This window comes from Rhamphochromis longiceps, linkage group LG16 (assembly GCF_057381845.1).
Source record: "Rhamphochromis longiceps isolate RC_006_pf linkage group LG16, R_longiceps_female_GT1.1, whole genome shotgun sequence".
Lineage (NCBI taxonomy): Eukaryota > Metazoa > Chordata > Actinopteri > Cichliformes > Cichlidae > Rhamphochromis > Rhamphochromis longiceps.
Genome location: NC_140572.1, coordinates 15,811,090 through 15,818,243, shown reverse-complemented (window position 1 = coordinate 15,818,243; position 7,154 = coordinate 15,811,090).

The window sequence follows — 7,154 nt, the reverse complement described above, 5'->3', positions numbered from 1 at the left end:
TTCTTTAGATTAAATAAACAGTTTAAGCCATGACTATTTATAGCTCTCTGTGTCTTTTTCTCTAAACTGTGTCAGTGTTGAGGGAAATGTGGATGGATGCAGACAGTAGTTCAGTATGTACAGGAGGAATAAACAGTCATTTCCTTCTATTTTCAGTAATGTCAGCAGCTGCACCCACCTCCACCCTGACTGTATGCAGTCTGCACACACACACACACACACACACACACACACACACACACACACACACACACACACACACACACACACACACACACACACACACACACACACACAGAGTCGTTGAGATGAAAGCTCTGTATCTGGCTCTTATTCGACTGATCTGTGATCAATTCATGTGAACGCAGCAGGAATTTGCTGTCATTAGCATACCACAGATAACACACACACACGCACGCACACACACACACGCACACACACACACGCGCGCATGCAGAACTTTAATCTGTGACTGTTTTTGTCTTTGTGTGGAGAGAGCCGGCGAACAAAAAAAAAAAATTTTTTATAGACCTGCAGGTTTTGGTCTTTATTTGGCAGAACATGAAAAATCAACTAAAAGACTAAAGAGATGTGTAAAATTGGAACTAAATATTCAACTGAAAATAAAGAAACAAACATCAAAACTAAATTAGGATAAATAAAAAAATGCTGATTAAAACTAAATAAAATGAGCATGTACACCCAATTAAACAGCTAAACAGCTGAGCTTAATATAACTCAAAGTAAACTGGAGCTGCCTCGTGATGGATCATGAATAGGAACGATCAAAATCCTTCAGAAAACATTTACTTTGAGCAGCATTTGATGAACTCACACATTTGCTTTCGATTGTTAGTGAGGTAAGGCCTCTGAATTCGTGCTTCAGTATAATGTTACACAGATTTTCTTGCTGATGTTTGCTTTCCTGTTGCCATGACTCCCTGATCTGATGGTTGCTTAAAAATGCTGAATGCTAACTGCAGATAACTTCTGCACTGCTGCTGCTGCATGAAGAAACTACCGGTAGGTCTTTTATCTTCTTCTTTGTTGCTATTATACCAAATCACTTTTCTGTATCTGTAAACACTGAGACATGTCACAGCTTCAGGAAGCAGAAGAGAGAAAGCAGCGTTGAAAGGCCGCTCACTTATCAAATTCACTGGATGAAGACTTTACTTGATGGAGTTTGGCTCAGAGTTGCACAGCAGCATAGCCTGCACTGCTGCACACACTGTTTCCACTTCACGCCAGTGCAATTTAATGAAGTGCTGCCAAATCCTCAAAACTACAAGTTAACATTCATGTTCACATCACTGTCAGTGTGGCACATTTTAATGCCAGAGAGGCAGTTATGATGATTGTGCATGTTGGCTTTTTGACTTTGTGAACTGTTTTTGAAGAATGCTCTAAAAGCAATAAAGTGATTAACTATCTTTAATTCTTTGGCTTGTTTCTGGGCTTCTCTGAAAAGTAGGGACACCCGCCTGCAGCACACTGCTCTGAAAGGAAATTAGTGAGAATTAAATGAGAATTAAGTGTGCTGACACTTCATTAGTTAGTGAAGACTTGTCTTTTGTAATTCTGGCAAATGTTGAGCTGAGTTTTAAGTTTTAACAGTCTGATTACTCCTGCATTGTTACAAGCTCACCTCTCTGTGCCATTCAGGTCATTGTATCACTCAGTGAAACACCTGACGACCATAAAAAAATCACAACAACAACCAAGCCTCTTCTTGTTCCTCCTTTTTGCTTTACGTAGGGTAAGGGGGACAAAAATCAGGAGGTAAAGGGTCTCACATACCCCAGAAACTGTGAGAACTGTGACAGTGAGTGAAAAGAAAGAGGAAACGAAAGAGAACAGAGGAAGTGTCGGAGCAGTGGGCTGTCAGCACATTCACATGTAGCACAAAACCACCATCATACTGTATCTGCATGACAACCAGTATTGTTGCTCTCTATATGACAAAGAGAACCTATATGCTTACTGGCTGTGTGTGTATGGGCTCTCTGTCTTTGCCCTGTTTTGTTTTCAAACGGGATTTTTCTCTGCAGCAGTTTATTTGTCACCATCATCAAGATGCTAAAAGAGGCTTACAGTATGCTAGCTGTAGTTTTTCTGCTAAGTACTTCTTAGGAAATGTTTGTGCAACCACAAAAATTAAACATCTTCAGAAACCTAAAGAAGTTCAGTTGCCTTCTTCAGCCCTCTTTGTACTCACAAATCACTAAGAGGATCTTAATTGCTGTTAGTATTAAATCGTCCCCTGCTGAATGTCCGTGCCAATCTTTATCTTTAGTCTCCTGTGTGAAAAGTCTTCACTGTCCTTACAAATACAGGTAAAAATGACACCAAAATGATGTTGCTGTTGTTGTTGTTTTTTTTCCAAAAAATATCTCTTCCTGGTTGTTTTGTTTTGCATACAGAGCTGAGGTCATGCAAGTCAGTGATTCCAAACAATATGAGTCATGTATTCTTATCATTAGTCAGTTTAGGAGAATTCAAAGTCATCCGTATCTTAAAATCTTCTAGACAGTCAGCTAAATCATCAGCATTATGAAGCATGGCTTTTTATAAAAAAAAAAAAGTAAAACCATCGGGAGCATAGCAAGTATCAAGAGCCAACAGTGGATCCCCAAATGACCCCTCATGTGAGTGGATTTTTTTTAAAGGACGATGGTTCTCCAATCTTAACTGTAAAGCCTCTGTTGGTTAAATAAGATTTAAACCACAGGAAAGAAATTCCTTTGTTTCTGACCAAGTGGTCTAACTGAGGTGAGGGCACCATGATCTATGGCAGCCTTGGACAACTGCAGGCCTCGAGGTTTTAGATCTCACCCTGGGTCTACACACCTGAATCAAATGATTAGTTCATTGCCAGGCCTCTGGAGAACTTCAAGACATGTTTAGGAGGTCATTTAGCCATTTAAATCAGCTGTGATGGATCAAGGACACAGCTAAAACCTGCAGGACCACTGGTCCTCGAGGCCTGGGTTTGGACACCACTGATCTATGGTATCAAAAGCAGTGCTGTGGTATGCTAAAATATGCTAAAAGTGAGTTAGAAATGATTAAAAGGCCATTCAGGCCCCTGGTAGAGCAAGTATGTCAGACCCCGTTTCAGTAAAGAGTACTGAAACACAGAGAGCCAGAGAGCTCATTGCACTGCAACACAACCAAACACAAAGTGAATCAGGAAAACCTCTTCTGTGAACACATGTGGTTCAAATAAACACAACCAAAAAGAAGTTGCACAAATGACAATTGAAACATTTTCAGGCAACACAAAAAAAACGTTAAGTTAAACACACTGCTCACCAGTGGCTGTGTTATCGTCACAAAGCACTGAACTCCAGCCAGGTTCATCACTTTGTTGTGACCCCTGGAAGGACGTTGTGTTGTCCTCTGGGCTGAATGAAGTGCCTTCCTGTTGTGTTGTGAGTTTCCGTATTTGGATGTGTTGCGTGTGTTTGCAGTGCATTTTTGTCAAATTGATAACACATTATTGCTTCATTCACATCTGATTTTGCTCTTCGTCCTCATCTTCTGAGAAGTATCAGAACAATCCACCTCCTCAGATACTGTTGGAATAACAGCTTTAAACTTCTCACAGAAAGCTGTTACTTGTGTCTATCAGTCACGTGAGAGCCAGCAGTATATAAATGTTTTTTAGAGATATACGTTGCAACAATCAAACTAGGTACAGCACAGTGGCAGATCTAAAAAATTCAGATGTGGGAGCAAAGGAGGGGCGAGGGATCTAGGCAGGGTGGCACATCCCTCTTCAAGTGAAGTATGTGGAAATCTCCTACATGTAAACAGAGTCAACAAAATATCCACGGCTCTACAACAGGTGGGCAGTTGCCCAACCCTGCCCCCCTGTAGATCCACCCCTGGTACAGCAGGTATGTTGAGCCCTGAATTTCTCATATTTGCACAGTACAACTCACAAACACTGGTTATTCAGACCCCCACCCCAAAGCTGCAGTTTGTTCTTCTTCAATTTATCAAACATTATTGTAAAATTGTTCTACAATGTGTTGATGATTTTTGCAGATTGATGAAACTCTATCTTCGTTTACTTCTGAGAAACTCTGCCTCTCTAATTGTACATTGACTCAGTTTAAACACTTGATATGTACTATTGTGAATAAAATGTTCTTCTTTTATTTTTTTTGCACAACACCCCAACTTTTCGGGAAGTTGGTGTTGTGCAGAAAACAATGACAGTGATTGCGAGATTTTAGCTGAAGCTGACAAAAGTCACAAGAGTGACACCTGCACTGCTGATGTAATAATAATAATAATAAAAAAAACGAAACAAACCCAAACCTTAAGTATCTTTTATATAAACTAAAACTCAAAAATTTATTCTTCAAAAGTTCATTTATTTAAATGAATGTAATGATTACGTTAATGATTCATGAATCACTGCTTGGTAAATACCATTTACAGATTCCATTAAATGTAACATTTTATATTCCATGTAACAAAATTATATGGACAATTTACATGTTATCAAATTACTTTTGATAGTAATCATTTTGGGCATAAATATGATTTAAATGTAACCAGTGTCATTAATTTCATGACTTCCCGAGCTCAAAAGAACATGAATCGGTTCAAAATAAAGCAACTAGTTAACTACTCCACTCCATTTATCAGACAGTCTGGCTTACAATAAAGATTTCTGTGGTTTTACTGAGATATTTGAAAAATCTATGTGAGATTTCCCAGCTTTATCTGACAGAAATATTGTGTAACATGGACCCTAATGTGACCCCAACCATGTACGGATTACTAAACAGCCCTACAGAGGACTCTACTGCCTATTTATAAGTTGTTGTTTAAAATGAAAACAGTATGGGTGAAAGTGCCTAATGAGTCTTAATCTACAACAGCCAGAAGGCAAAACATTCCTAAGATATTTTTTCCCTCACATGGACACTCTGCGGGAAAAAAAAGAGCATTAGTTCAGTTTGTCCTTAAGGAACGTGATACTTTATGCTAATCAGTGGCTTTGTCTTCAGGTTGGACTTAAAGGTACATATTGTAAATTTTTGTTTAGCTACTGTCTCAAACTGAGCAAAATTAACGTAAGCTATCAACAGAGGTTAAAGAGACAACCAATACAACAAAACCACTGTCAAAAAAACACTGAGCTGACGAGATATTTACTCAAGTTAAAATGTAGCAGGGCCGCACTTTTCTGTAGCATCAATTTGTAGCCCAAGACGGTAACGATTCAATGGCATCGATGACATTCACATGTTTTTATTTGCAAAGGCAGCCTAGAAAATATGAAGGCTTCTCAAGGAAATCAGGCTGAGACAACAATACAAATAAGAAAAGAATAAGTGCACACATTTGAAAACACACCTACGGGCACAAAGTATTTCCCCTGATAAGTTTCAAGAAAGTGAGAACATGATACATCCTTGGAGTTATGTGGTTAAAGTTATTTACTGTCGCTACTTTCACTTAGCTCCACAATTTACTCTGTGTGCTGGATATTAACCTATTCAGTGTTAATTCCCAGAGTGGTTTTGTGTCCGCTCAAGCAGGTTCAGCATTTGATTGTGATTCTGCAATTTTTACAATAAAGCCACAAGCTTCTCTAGCAAAGAAGATAAACCCCAAACCACATGCTTTCAGTGACTAATAACAATCTTCTGTTGTTAGCAGCCAACATCCTCTCTGGTGCTAGGCATATCCGCTGCCAGAAAATTGGTTGCTACAGTGTTCACAGGGTGAAGATTGGTGAGGAGTGCACAAAGTTCCTTTTCTTTTAGCTGTTATAGTTACACCATAGTGTACTACATGTAGCCATACTCTTGTCAGTATGAATCCACATCCATCCATCCAGCTTTTGTGATGTTCAATTGAGACAGTTTGCCAGTCTGCCAAAGCACTAACACAACCTACTTTAAATGCACATTTGCACATAAAATAGCATGCACCAGTATATAAGCATTTGAGATCAAACTAGTGTTAAATGTATATAAAACTTTGTGTGACCACAGTAACAGTGCTTCAGCCACCAGTAGAGGTTAGCTAACCTTATTATTCTGTGTTAAGCTTGCATGACTTTCTTTCTTTCTTACTTTTTAAACATATGGACTCTCAGAGTGTGCAGAATAGTGGGAACAGAAGCTACATAATAACTGCAGGGTCATTAACAGGAAATACCAACAAACACACTGAGTGAATGTGTATGTGTGCGTGAAGCCGAGTTCCTGTCTGACATTCACCAAAGCAGCTTGTCTGCTCCATAACTGTCTTTCATGCTGTAGCTATTTTTATCTGAATGGCCAAAATCAGGCTGATTTTATGCGAGTTTTTCCGAGTCCTCTTTTCTGCTGAACGGGAGAAGTTTGTTACTTAAAGAAACTTAAAGGATGAGTTTTAATGTACTCCCTTAAAACGTTTGTGCTGCCTTTTGCTCATGTTTATGACTTTCTGCAAACATATCCTCTCATCTTTTCTTTGGTTTATTTAATCACGACTGGCTGAAAGTCTGGATTGAATCACAGACTGGCTGGAGATCTTCAGTGACTTTGCTAGGAAATCTACCCCCCCACCACTACCCAATCTCCACCTAAACATGGCTAACACCAGCTGTTCATCACTACAAACTACTTCACACTACTTATGCAGTCATTGTTTACTGAGTCCAGTAACAGTGAATTAAACAGTTGGAGTCACACAAAGTACTTCTGATGTAGTTATTTATTTTTAGCGAGTAGCCGGATGGATCAGATGAAAGGCTGCTTTTTAGAAGAGCTTTTTTGTCCCCTTGGTGACCAACAGGCAACACTACAAAGCCGAAAGTCTACAGATGTGCTAAAAATCTGGAAAGGGGAATTACAGAAGTGCTACACACTATTATCCGCATGTTAATGCTCTCCCAGTGCAAAAATAGTGACCTTTACTGAAGAAGGAACTATGCTAATGATTTCACAAGGTTCTTGTCAAGAGACCTTTTCTATCATCCACTTATCATTGTAATATACACATGCTATAAACAGCAGGCTATAACCGGCTGCTATTTAAAGGAATCCCTCGTTATGTATCCAAATCTGACCACCAGAATCTGTACTGTTGTAAGTTACCTGAATACAGATGGACTTTGTGCGTTCTTTTGCACACATTTTTTG